Raw genomic sequence first — 13,853 nt, forward strand, 5'->3', positions numbered from 1 at the left:
AAGAGATGGTTCTAAACTTGTGCAGTAACAGGCGAGTCTGCTCCTATTGTTTAAAGTCCTGCTGAAATGATTTAATGGCTTAATGTTTCTAATTTTTATCCACAGTACAGGATCTAGAGAATTAAGCCTCTGTCAGCTTTATTTATTTTCTCTGTCAGAGTATTTTCTTGCACTTTTTGCTACATAACTCTTCAGAAATGCTATATCCATATCGATTGTAATTTCCTTGGGCTCTTGGCCAAAATGCTCAACGCAAACAGTCTGTGTTTCCTCTCCATCTGTATTTTAGCTAATCCTCTGGTTTAGACAATCTACTGACAAGTGCTGGTTATCTGGAGGTGCACGGGTTTCAAACCGGCACGCTGTGATTTATGGTTCTTGTTTTACAGAAAGTATCACAAGCTCACAGAAGTGAAAGCTTCCAAATAAGCACCTAACTTTTGTAATAAATGCAGCTAACAACATGTCTGCAAATATATAGCAAACACAGTGAGTGATGTCTTGTTACGCAGGCCACAGTTTGACTTGGTCTGGTTTTATTTATGAATATGTCCTGCATCTGTTTCAAATTTCAGACCCGCTCGGTTTCTCCGATGCTCTCCCAAACAAGCTTGTGCTGAAGGTTGTTAATTATCCTAATAAAATATTTGTATCAATTTGACTAAAGATCCGCAATGCTTCTGCCACGAGCAGACATTTTTTAATAACTGAATTAAGAGAAATAATTGCAGCTAGCACTGGAATGGTCGGAGATGTCCAGATTGTATAAAAAAAAAAAAAAAAGGAGGGGAGGGGGAATGGGCAGAGTACAGAGAACTGTACAAGAGCAAAGGGACATATGATTAAATTAAAGGGCAATGCTTTGTGAACAAACAAAAGGAAATCCTTCTTCATACAATCCATAGCCAATCTGCCGAATTCACCACCACAGGGGGTCATTGAAACAAATGCTGTGGCGGGGTTTCAGAGCAGACCGGATAATTTTATGTCTCTTATTAAAATACGTAGCCCTGGAAGCTCAGATAATGATAAGGGTGATCAAACCCCGAGCTGCAGCCTGTGAGATGGTGTTGGAGGCATGGGAAAGGAGCCTGGCTGCCCTGAGCCAGCGGGATGGGGCCTTCTGGGGGCTCACCTCCCTTTGAAGAGGCAGGCGCTGCCCACCAGCGAGGCGCGGGCTCCATCACTGATCTCCTCCGGTGCCACAATTCCTTCCTCCTCAGGAAAAATAAAACATGAGACCCCAGTGTGAATTTCTAAGCATTCCTCTCTTCCTGCCGTTCCTCAGCACTGAGTGATCTTTGAGGGACGGGGTTCCCTTGGCTTACCCTCATCGTGTGATTAAAGAATGGATGCGGGGACGAGCTGTAGAGACCACCCTGAGCATCACTCCCGGGTGTGAAAGGGGCAGGGTTTGCCCACTGCTCTGTGGAGAAACTCTGGTCCAGCAGGGCAGGTATTTAACCCTCTGCCAGAGAGTAAAACTTTACATATATTTTTCTGCCATGAAATTTTTTAGTTGCTCCAGGCAAACCCATGTTGAACCACAAGACCTTGTCCCTTGCTTTAGCTGAGCACTGGGAATTTCACTGTCTGTATTTCACACGTGTTACAATATCTGTTACCCAGCGATGTCTTTCTTGTGGTCCTACAAGAAAATGGGACATATTGCAGGCTCCTCAATGGATACATCCTGCAACATCTGAGCGCCACTGGCTATATAACTTTGGTATCCATATAAAAAACATAATAAATAATATTAAAAAAAATATAAATAGAAAAGTATTTTAAAGTATTAAATTATTAAAAAGGGCAAAAAAAGCAATTAAATTATTAAAAAAGCAGCAAACCAGCGAGCTGATCTAGAGGATCTGAGGAGTGTTGGCCTGAGAGAAGATATTGCCAAAGGGGTGCTCATCTTGTTCCCACAGGAGTGGCTCCAGCTGTGCTTCAAGCCACCACTCAGGGGTCCCTGGGTGTTCCTTGAGAAGCAGGGGACTCACCCTCCTGCCAGCTTGGTTGCACTGATGCCACGATGGCCAAGGTGCCAGCTGGCATTTCTTTGTGCCCCTTGTTATCCTGCAGCATGGAGCAATCCGAGGCTGTGCATGGACAGCGCGTCTCCGAGCAGGGCTCTGTCAGCGCCATTTATGGAACTCTGATTTATTATTTCACTTCTGGGCAGCAGAAAAAGTGACAAGTTTGCCTCTCAGCATTGTCAGGGTAACGCTTTTCCCAGGCTACTCACATGGCAGGGAGGGAGGGAGCCTGAACATCTGCATCCCTCGGCGCAGGACCACGAGGAGATGTTCAATTGGCATTTCAAGTTCAGCTCCATGGCAGGACGGGGAAGCCAGGCTCTACTTCATCCCGTGGAGGCTTCACCCAAAGATTCCCTTCAATATTTGGAGCCCTCATGCCCAAGCCCAGGGACAGAGTAGTATTCTCACTCGGCTATTTCTCACTGAGAACTCTGTCCATCGTTTGTTTTCACTCAAATCCACTGAGTTAGAACCTGATTTTAGGGTGCTAAAACCAATGAAATGAGCACACTCCCCTTGCCAGCTATTTTGGATGTTGCCCTGAACTTTGTTTCTTGGATTGCTCTTGCTAACACATAATAAAACTCTGTCATCTGCAAAAAATTTGCCACTCTCCAAAGTTTTCTTTTCCAGTTGAAATAAGCCCAGGCTGGTGTGCTGCTCCCAGGGACGAGCCACTGTCACCAGTGTGTGGGAGATCACTGCCAGGATTAACTGTACTGATTTTCTAGGACAGCATGTTTATAAAAATTTAATAAATAACTAAAGGAATAAATGTGGTCAGTCCCAATAAATCAGGGACAGGACTCCTTGTTGGGAAGTCCTTGCAACCTGACCCATAAGACCTTCAAGATAAGACATTTTGTCTCATTTCCCACCAGGTATTATTTCCATCTGGATTTTTGACGATGGTGAGATCTTGGCGGGTTTTTTTTCCCCCACTTTAATCCTTGGGGAAAAATGGGTAAAATTGAAGGACTTGCTTTCAAAAAGGAGCAGTGAACTGCAGCTGCACCCTGACCAAAGCAGCGGCCTCTGCTTGCCAGCTCCTTCTTTTCCTTGGGAAGAAATTGTCAGTATTCTGGTGAAATCCTGCAGAAGAATTAATGAGATTGTTCAGAAAATAAACCAGCTTTTATTTTTCTGCATAAAAGTTTGTGTTGAGCTTGACAGGCTAAAACGACGCTGGGAGAAAAGCAGGACCCAAGCAATGCTCTCCCACTTCACGGCACTTTTTGTGTTTGTTAAATGCCTTTTGTGTTGTGATTACACCCCCAAATCACAAAGATGAAACATGATTCTCCTGACTGTGTTTCTTGACCTCATGGGAATGCCAGATAATTGTGATAATCTCTTTGTATACCTGTTGAAGGATCAGTGTTTCCAAAGCAGCCCCTAAAAGAGTGCCTGAAAAGCTGTGCGTGTTCTCATCACCTCACATCTCCATGTGCCAGACCAAGTGCACACTGCTGCTGGATAATGGCACATCCTGTTCATCCTGCTGGGCTGCTCTTGGATGGAGGCACAAAGGACACAATTTGCACACATCAGTAGACAGGGAGCTCCAGTTCTTCGTCCTTGGTTTTCCCCATGATCACAGCAACTGGAGATGAACAAGACCTACTCTGATCCCTGCACCTCACCTTCCCAGAAAGAGAATTCCCTGGGGGATAATCACCACTGGTTTGTCTCTGTCCCAAGCAGTGGCTCGTCCATCATGTCCCTGCAGAGACTCTTCCACTTCTAATGCCACTTTTGAAAATTTGGCCTCACCCGAGCACTAGAGCTGAGAAATTCACACTGACACAAAGCGCTGAAACATCTGGAGAGAAATGATTTACAAGAGCCTGGAGTGACAGGATGAGGGGGAATGGCTTCAATCTCACAAAGAGTAGGTTTAGGTTGGATATTAGGAGGAAAATCTTCCCTGGGAGGGTGGGCAGGCCCTGGCACAGGGTGCCCAGAGCAGCTGGGGCTGCCCCTGGATCCCTGGCAGTGCCCAAGGCCAGGCTGGACACTGGGGCTGGGAGCAGCCTGGGACAGTGGGAGGTGTCCCTGCCATGGCAGGGAGTGGGACTGGATGGGTTTTGAGGTCCCTTCCAGCCTGAACCTTTCCACAATTTTATGATTTGCTGGATTAATAATTGAATTACTGACTGAATTCCACAGAAGAAGATTGCCCAGATGTGCTGATCCTGGTTACTGGAATCACTGGGAATAGCTGTATTGAAGGAAGCTGTCTGCTCTGGCTGTGTAAAGAAGAGAAACCTGAGAGTTAAATTTATTTTCCTGGACCTAAACAAGTGAAGAAGACTGGTTTTTAAAACACTGTTCAGCTGTGATTACCGTCTGCTCCTGGAGGTGGGAAATTGCCTCTGAACACACTGGGAAACTTTTGTGGGAAGGACATAGATGACACAATTCCTTTTTTTTTCCCCCATCGATCTCTGAATTCTCTTACAGGGTCAAAGGGAAACTTCCAGTAAAAAAAAAAAAGGCAAATTTCTGATAGAACGTAATTGCAACCCTTTTTCAGCTTTAAGTCATCTTGAAGAAGTAATTTAACCATACTGTGCTGGCTGCCATTTGTAAATTGTTAATTAACGAGAGACCAAATAATAATTACTGCTGGAGCCATTCAATTAAAAGATGTTGCCTTCCAAACTTTGTTCACACGGTCTATATTACCAACATCATGTCTAGAAATATGCTACAAATGCTGGCAAAAGAGCAAACCCCAAGTTTTTCCCCATCATAATAGAGCAGCACTTTTTATTATTTTGATTGTTAAAGCTTGCGGTCTCCCACTTCAAGTGGCTCAGGAATATGTCTCTTTGTGGTTTTGCTAAGAGAATATTTTTGAGAATAAGAGATTGAAAAAACAGCAAACAAACATTCCTTACAAGGAACATTTCCTTACAAGAAAATGCTGCCCTTCTGTGTAACATGCCCAGGAAAGGTTCCCATTTGGACTTGCTGTGAGACAGAAGAGAAAATGGAGAACAAATGCCTGTGCCTGGTCTGGATAACCTAAAGTTAACTCCACATGTCAAACTGATTGCCTGACACAAGGCAGGCATATTCTGTGATGACAAACAAATAGCACCTCCATCCTGCAGACATCCCCTAATTATAAAAGAGAAATTATTTCCCATTTTCATTGCCAGCAAATGTATGTTACTCTGGTGCACCATAATTTCTGTCTAAGTACTGTATCAAAGTTTGCTGAATGTGAAGCACAAAGTATGTTAGACATTAAACTGTAATTACAGAAGGGAGTGGATTTCTAGAGTATTATGTTTTTTGGTAATATTTTATTTTATTGGTTTTCAAATATACTTAGACTGCCAGACTAAGCAGGCAGAATAACAGCAACACAGAATTCCAGAATAACATATGACTTTAATAAAATAAAGCAGGATGGTTTCCTTTACTTGCATGGCTGGAAAGAATGGAAAGCATTACCGTGCCCTCAGCCTGGTGCCATCCAGGCCTGTGCCCAGGCACAGATGTCACTTGGGGCAACTTGCCCCTATCCCCACATTTCACCCCAAATCCCTGGTTTTGGTTGTCTGACAGGCAGCAATCAGCTCTTGTGATTGGCACAGTGGAGCTTTGATCTTAGTGTGAGCTCTTATGCTATGGAAATATAGATACTAACCCATGGTGTAAAAGGAGGTGATGGCAGGGGAAGGTGAATATGGATACAGGAAACACGGAGGGGGTTATTCAATCCATGTGTGGCTTTTTGTTGCTTTACGCTTTCACCTTGTCCCCTAAATTTTCAAGGAATGTAGCAGGTGGCGAGCCTAAAAGGTAGGCAGACGTTCCAGGGTCGGATCAGGAGCGGGATCGATGATGGATTATCAGAGGAGTGGTGTCCTGGGCTGTGCAGGATCGCTGGGAGCCGCGGCTCCGGCGGGCGGCGTTCCCGCTGTCACACTCCTGGCTTTCCATTACGGCGCCATCACTCACAGTTGCGCCCTTTGTGGTTCCTGTAATGATCTGCGCTCGTTCTGTCTCCCGGCGTGTCCACCTTCCCGCATGTCAGGCTCCGGAAAACAGCCAGGAATGTGGTGTTTAATACGTGACCAGCTTTGTGGGGGATAATTTTCTACATGGCTGAGAATGCACACGTGGGGTCTTTGGGGCTGAAGCACAGCCGGAGCCTTGGAGTACTAGACCAGGTGCATTCTTGACACGGTTCCTCAGGAAAGTATTCCCTCCTGGAGGAGATATTAACACTATTTCGTTAGGGTTCTTCTTGCTCCAATTTGCCATCCTGATTTTTGGGGAGAAGATGGGTATCGTCCAAAAGAGCTGGAACTTCCAGGGGAAAGTGCAAGGGGTTTTAGAGTTCAGATGCAAATCCCAGACTGGTTTGGGTTGGGTTGGTTCTTTGAGGAACCTTAAAGACCGTCCAGTTTGACCCTCTACCATGGGTAGGGACACCTTCCACTGTCCCAGGTTGCTCCAAGCCCTGTCCAACCTGTGCCTTCCCTTGACTTTGTGGGCAAACCCTGACCATGGGGTGGAATTTTGCACACAATCTGGTACCTCTGCCCAAACACTCTCTGAGGTACCGGCTTCCCTCTGATCCCACCTGGGCAGAGCAGGAGCTGCTCCTGCAGCCAGACAGAGCCGAGCATCCTCACCCCTGTGCTGTGGGCCCTGCTGCACTGACCCCATTCCGGGTGATGCAGCCTGTCAATACTGTTGGTTTATTAATTAGTGTGGAGGAAGAGAGGCACTTCCCACACAAATGGGAGTCCTGGCCAGGAAGAGCTGGGAGCAATCCTTTTGCCCACGAGTTGCCTAATGCAGCTACTGAAACCCTGCCAAAGGTTTGCTTTCAGAGCATTCCTGTGGGCAATATTTTTATAATATCTTACATCCCAAACGAGCTTTCTATGTTTCCTAGAAGCCTGATTTTTTGGAAAGAGCAAATACGCTCAAACCTTTCATGTTTCCCACTCCCTTCAGGTATTTTCCATTTGCTACCTGATCCCTGATGTGCGGAACCAGCCTGAGGAGAGCTGATTTTGGAAGGGAGTGTGGCAGCACGAGGCAGGTTGTCCATCTACTGCTGTCATATCCTGGCATTCCTGACCCAGGGAAGCTGGCACGCCGACCTGCCCAGGCACCGCGCCATCCCGGCAGATGGGCACGAGCCTGGCCAGCAAGGAGGCCGTGTAGGAGCATTTAGTCTGGAAGCAAAGGGCAGAATTCCTGGACAGATATTTTAAGCCCAGGCTGTTATTTAGGGAATATTCCCCTGATGCACGAGGGGTTGGTTTGTTTTTTTTTTTTGGGGGGGGGGGGAGGGGGCAGTCAATGTACTAACAAAATTATTATAAAATATTATTATAAACAAAGGAGGGAATATTTGAATATTTCTATTTCTTTACGGCATCCTGCCAAGGAATCCCACAGGGTTTGCTTAGCAGGGATTTTGCTGGATGTCTATGGAAGCTGTAGGTACCCAGGTACAGCTGCCATGACAAAACCCATTTTATTTTCAGGCACAGAACCACTTTTGGTTTTTTACATTCTATTTTTTAGTTAGTGGCTGAATATTATGCAAATGGCCTAGATTGAACTTGAAAGTCTTTATTTTTAAGTTCTAAGTCTTAATTTTAAACTGCAACTCTTTATTTTAAACTCTAAGTCTTAATTTTAAATGGCAACTCTTTATTTTGACTGCACTCACCTGAGACCTGTATTTTTGGGTGCAAATATATGCAAAAATAAATCCATATATCCTGGATGTCCATTTTCCTCTCTGTGCTGGGAATAGATTCCCATTCAGGATATTTGATTCAATATACAGAAAAGCCCTGAGAAGCTGGTGGGGTTGGAGGGAGTGTTAAGCTGGATTCCATGCTGGAATATGCCCATACCCAGATTGATTCCAGCTGACTCCAGAAAGTGGATGAGGAATGCAGTCACCTCTGGCTCTGCAATACACAGAATTTAACACCTCTGCCCTTCAAATGGCCCATCAGAGATTCCCAGGACGGCCAGTTCCCAGAGTTCGGTGTCTCTCCCATCAGGCAAGATGGATCCGGGCCCTTTTCCTTCTGTGCCCTGGACCAGGACCAACTAAAATTACACGAGTGTTGGCAGATGTATGTCTAATCTGTTCTTCAAAATTGCCAGTGAGTTTCACAATCTCCCCTGGTAATTTGCTCCGGTGCCTAATTATCCTTTCAGATAGAAAAACTCCCTTCCTGCGAGCTAAAACCTGTTACTTCTTGTCCAGCACTCTCTGGACATGGAAAAAAGTGCTTGTCACCTTATTTAAAATAAAGATTTACATATATTTGCTTTCATATGCATGTCCATAAATATATTTAAAATTAAAATAGTATTGAGGGCCTCCTTCCTCTTTCTAGACTAAGCAAACTCATCACAGCTTTTCTCAAATGTTTATAATTTCCTATTATTTTCCTCTTCACTTTCCCCCAGTTTTTCTTCATCTTATTTTTAAAGGCTAATGCCAGGAAACAGCTACTTTATTTTCGTTAAGGCTTTAATGATGCTCTGCAGAGACCCCAGAAAGTTCTTTGCCTTTTTGTAACACCACTTCCACCATTGCATTTGTGTGGATTGGTTTGTCCTTCCTATATATAGTGCCTCACACTCATCTTTATTAAATGTCATCATTAGGATGCTGCTCCAAAATAATTTGGAATTTTAATACTCGCGATCTTTCCCACTTTGGTGTCATCCAAAGTCTGCTCTCTCTTCTGTCATCCAAGTTGCTAATGAAATATTGAATAGCATCGGATCCAGGACAGATCCAGCTGGGACCCGGCATGGAATGTTCTCCAGCACTGACAAAGAAAGGAATTTCTGGGTTTCATTTAGAGCCCTGGATGATCTAATCCATTAGATTAGACGGCAGCTACAAGAAACAATGAAAAACTAAAATAATGTCCTCAAACTGCTTTATATAAATGCTCATTTTTTGGAGTAATACATAGAATACTTTTCCATTTCACATCTTGAAGTCCTCTCAACATATCTACACTATATTTTATATCCTTAGTTTTCTTTTTGAAGGAGCAGAATCCTGACTGCCTTCTATAAATAGTCCCACAAGGTTTTGAAGTTCAACCCTGAATTAGGGAAACAGAGAAACAGAATAGTTAAATTCAACTTTTTTCAGTGGTATTTGGCAGATTTATAATTATTTTTTCCAGTAACAGCCTAAAAGGCATCAACACGTCTTTACTGTGACAGCTCTGCTTTTGCAATGGAAAGAAGGTAAAATCAACACAAGAAAATCAAGAAATCAAGTTTTTATATAAAACTCCACTGTTTTCAAGGCTGAACTAGGGATTTTTAATGATGAAGTCTTCTAAACTCACAAATTTCTAGTTTCTCTAATACTAGGTACATTTCTTAGGAGAAGCTGCTTGGATTTGGTTGAAATATCCTTATCCCAGCTATAGAAACTGTCTGTGAAGAAACAGGACCCCCCTGGACCAGGCCAACCTGAACAAATGTGCAGTAACTCAGAAGAATGTCAAGGTATCATTAGGCTTTGAAAAACACTTTAAAGGCTGTGGAGGTTAAAGAATAATTTCAGTCTTGATGGCTTTTTTATATATTTCATTTCCCTCTCCCTTCAATCCATGCAAGACGCACTCTGGAATGATTTATCAGCCAAGTTCCAACTTTAGCCACGTTTAACAGGTTTAATAGATCCAAAGTGTTCAATCACTCCTGGTTACCTGTTCTCCTGTGTGCCACAGGTCACAGAGCTCCACCTGGTTGTTTCTGCACCTTGGTCCTACTCACCTCAGCCTCTTTCTAACCATCAGCCCGTAGGCACATGGAATAGGGTTTGATTGATTCACAGAATCCCAGAATTATTTAGGTTGGAAAAGTCCCCCCAGACCACTAAGTCCAACCTGTGCCCAATGTCCATCTTGTCCTCACTGTCCAGGCCTTCCTTGGACACCTCCAGGGATGGGGACTCCAAACCTCCCTGGGTGGCCCTTTCCAATGCTTAAATGATCAAAGAAAAAGAATTGGTTAAATACTTTTGCAATGAGATAGGGTGGATTTATTCTCTAGCAACTCCTTTTCTCTTCAATTTTAAGAAATGGCAGATTTTCAGAGTTTGGAAGATAAAATATCTGGAAGGATCTGGAACAAATGAATAAAGGAGAGTACAACAAAGGAAGGATTATTTAATGTGACTGGTTAGACATAATTTTGGACCAGAACCTGTGTCTGCCTCGAAGGACACTTCCAGGGAAGGGGAATCCACAACCTCTCTGGGCAACAATTAGTGCCTTCTTCCTTAATTGTCTTCTCATTTGCACAAGGTCCATCAGAACACTTGTTATGCTCTCTACTGCTCTTCTATCTCTTTATCCATGTTCTCCTTCCACATTTTCTTCTCCCTGTTTATTAACATTCCATGTGATTATGATGCCAGACTCCTCCAATCTCCTCCATGCTACTGTGAACCTCCTAAGAGCTGCAGCAGCCTCTGTCCCAGAAGAAAAGTCCTTTTTGGGACTTTCATGCAGCTTATTCATGGAGAAAAGGTCTTTTCATATTGTCCCACTCCACAGTGCACCTGTATTTGACTTGCAGATTAAACTGGGATAGGAGAAATAAAACAGATTATTAAAGAATACCATATTCAACCTCTCCTGGCAGAGCAGTTGTTCAAGTTCCATATGTGCAAAAGTGATTCTCTGTTCTATTTTTTTTATTAAATTGCAGGAGTAGGATCCTAAAGCTGTCAATATTGACTCAGGAACCATAGTTGAAATTCAAAATTTTACAAATTACCTTTTTTTTTTGGTGAACCAAGCTCATTTATTTACCTTCCCTGCTAGAAAAGACTCATCTAGGTAAGTAGCCAAGAACAGGAGGGTACAAATGGAGAACTGGAACCAGAGCTTGGCTGAGGTTGTATTGACTTTGGCAAAAACAAGAGATGAAAAATTATACCTTGGATAAAAATAAATTATAATCTGCAAGTGTTTGAATTAGAGGAGTTCTCCATGTAAACTTAATAAATGAATGTTAATTCAGTTACCAATTTGTAGCTATGAAACATAACTGGTGATGTTATTCCTTGGAACTTGTTTTGGAAAAGATTGCATAACCCATGAAGCAATTCTTCACAAAGTGCATAAAAGTGTCAGTTTATGTATAATTTATGCACCCAATGTTATTTATGGGCAATTTAATAAGTACTTAATGCTGCTGTGTGACATCACTCGTTCATTTACCAATACAAAAAATGAAAATACCAATCCAAGCCAATTTGAAGATTAAAATATATGGGCATTAGTTTGGATTCTTTCAGTTTAAGTTGTGCAAGTCAATAATTATCACTGGTGTGGAAAGGATTTTTACAAGGACCGATTGTCATACAAAGTCAATGTATTTATTATTTAGTTAGTTAGCTTAATTACAATTTACTCACTGCGTATGTGTTAACTAATACACTGTTAATGTGCCTTGAGCAATTAATTTTGCCAACAGCATAGAACTGGCTCTCTGTGCTTGCCCCTTTATTAGTGGCAATTATTAAATCCAATTTTCTTGTCCTTACTCCAATTCCTCCGCTGCCTACAGGGCATCCCGACACGAGGGTTAGGACTCCGTGCTCCTGTTCTCAGTCTCTACATCCCTTCCCATGCCCTAGGGAGGAGCAGGGTCAGGGGCCTCAGGGTACCCACAGGAAAACACAGGGACATCTTCCCTCACTGTCATGGAGAGGGATTGACTCCATGTCCAACATCCAGCTGCACAAAGCCCTGGTTTGGAAGAATTGAACTTTTTTTTAACAAGACTTTGGATCCAGAGGCATTGGATACCTCCAAAGTATGAAGGCTTTAACTTCCTTTTGATACTCAGACTACTTGAGGTCATTGAGGTTCATATATCACAGAATGGTTTAGATTGGAAGGGACATTCAAGATCATCCAGTTCCAGATTCCTCCTATGGGCAGGGACACCTTCCACTGAGCAGGGTGGTCCAAGCCCATCCAACCTGGCCTTGGACACTGGGAAGGTGAACAGAGGGAGTTACTCAGTTGGAGATCCCTGCTAGAAACCCTTGTTGCCTGTTGTAAGTCAATTTACCTACTAATTAAAATATCGCTCAAAAGTGCCTTTTGCTGTGAACTCCCCTTGGATGGTCAATGAGCAAAAAGATTTTTGCGAATATTCCCTTTTCTTGCTGAACAACCTTCTCACTGGATGTCTTTTTCTGAGGGCAGCAATGCTGTCCTGTGGTTTGCAGATCACATTCCCTAATTTGTTGTGTTGGCTCATGCTCCCAGGCCCAAAATGCAGTTTGCAATGTTCCTCATGGGGAGCTGGCCCGGCGCTGTGATCCCCTCCTGCTGCTCCGCAAATGCAGGATCTCCACTTGGCACAGCCAGCAAACCCAGGCTCCAGCTAAACGGGTGGAAACTGCCCATTTGCAAGGGCTCTTCTCAGTCTCTCACACTCTTGCTAACATTTTTTCCAAATATTCCAAGCAAGGCCCTGTCCCAGTGCAGTTTTTTTGGTTTCCCAAAAAGATGAAGAATTCACCCATTTAATTGATCATTTGGATGCATTGCTGATCTTGATCTGTGATTTTATCTAGCAGAAAAAATTCTGTGGTCCCTCAGAGGAGGCACAATCATTTTTTTACAACAAACATTTCAAGTGGTTTGAAACCAAAGTGATTCCAGAGCCCCTAAATGTCCAACAGGACATACATGGCAAAGTTTAAAGAACATCACAGACTCAAATATTGAAAATTCTTTAATTATGAGCTGAGCTGTGAAATGTAGGTTCTGTGAGCAGGGAAAGCACTGGCTGATTGGCATAAATGAGGTATGTGAGTGGTTGGAAGCCTTTCCCAGGATTTTCTGTTACTCACCTTTCTAAGAAAACTTCTGTACCAAAAGGAGATCTTGATACAGAGAGAAGTGAAACCAGCTGAGTTTTCCTTTGTATTTAACCAGATGGGAAGATTCTCCCTTTACTTTCCAAAGCATCTCTGTCTCCCCTGTCTTAACTGGAGCAAAACTTTTGGGTACATGGTCCAAAAGTCCATCACCATGAGCAGATTGAACAGTATCAGGGCTTGGGATTTGGGATATTGGCAATCTTGGAATAATGAAAAGCCACCTTGTTCCATCTCCTCTTTAAATCCAGCCTCCTTGCTGCAACTGCTTTGCATATGAAAACCATCCAACCAGTAGCTCTTGGGGCAGCAGAAATGGAGAAATACAGAATTCTTCACGAAAACCTTTGAAGGAACAGGAAAGTCTGTGTCCCACATCTCATACAAATTATTTTGGATCACACCCAAGAGTAAACAATGTTGTTGTGTTGATACTGTTCTTTCCACACACTAAATTTCTCAGCCAAAATACAGGGGAATTCTAAAAGATTTTTCTAATTTGGAACACATAATTTTCCATGTGTGTTCTTCAGCATATTCATCAAATCTGCATTACTAAGACAAGATTTGACTAAATGAAAGCCAAGAGTATCCAAAATGTTTCAATTTCTAGTCATGAAATGAATGCAGTTTAAAAATTTCCACACTTTTATAGTTTGATCACAAATTTAATATTGCTGGTGACAAAGAAACTCCAGAACACTTCTGGATAATAAAGGGAAAATTGTGCTTTCTGTTCTTTCTCCTGGAGATGCTGCTCTCACATGGGGAAAGGTACAGCACTAACAGCATATTTGCAATTACCTGCAAGACTTAACCAAGGAAGTAGTCAGTTTATAGTTACCTTCAATATGTAAACTACAAATTATTAGTTC

The sequence above is a fragment of the Corvus hawaiiensis genome, chromosome 8 (assembly GCF_020740725.1).
Source record: "Corvus hawaiiensis isolate bCorHaw1 chromosome 8, bCorHaw1.pri.cur, whole genome shotgun sequence".
Classification (NCBI taxonomy): domain Eukaryota; kingdom Metazoa; phylum Chordata; class Aves; order Passeriformes; family Corvidae; genus Corvus; species Corvus hawaiiensis.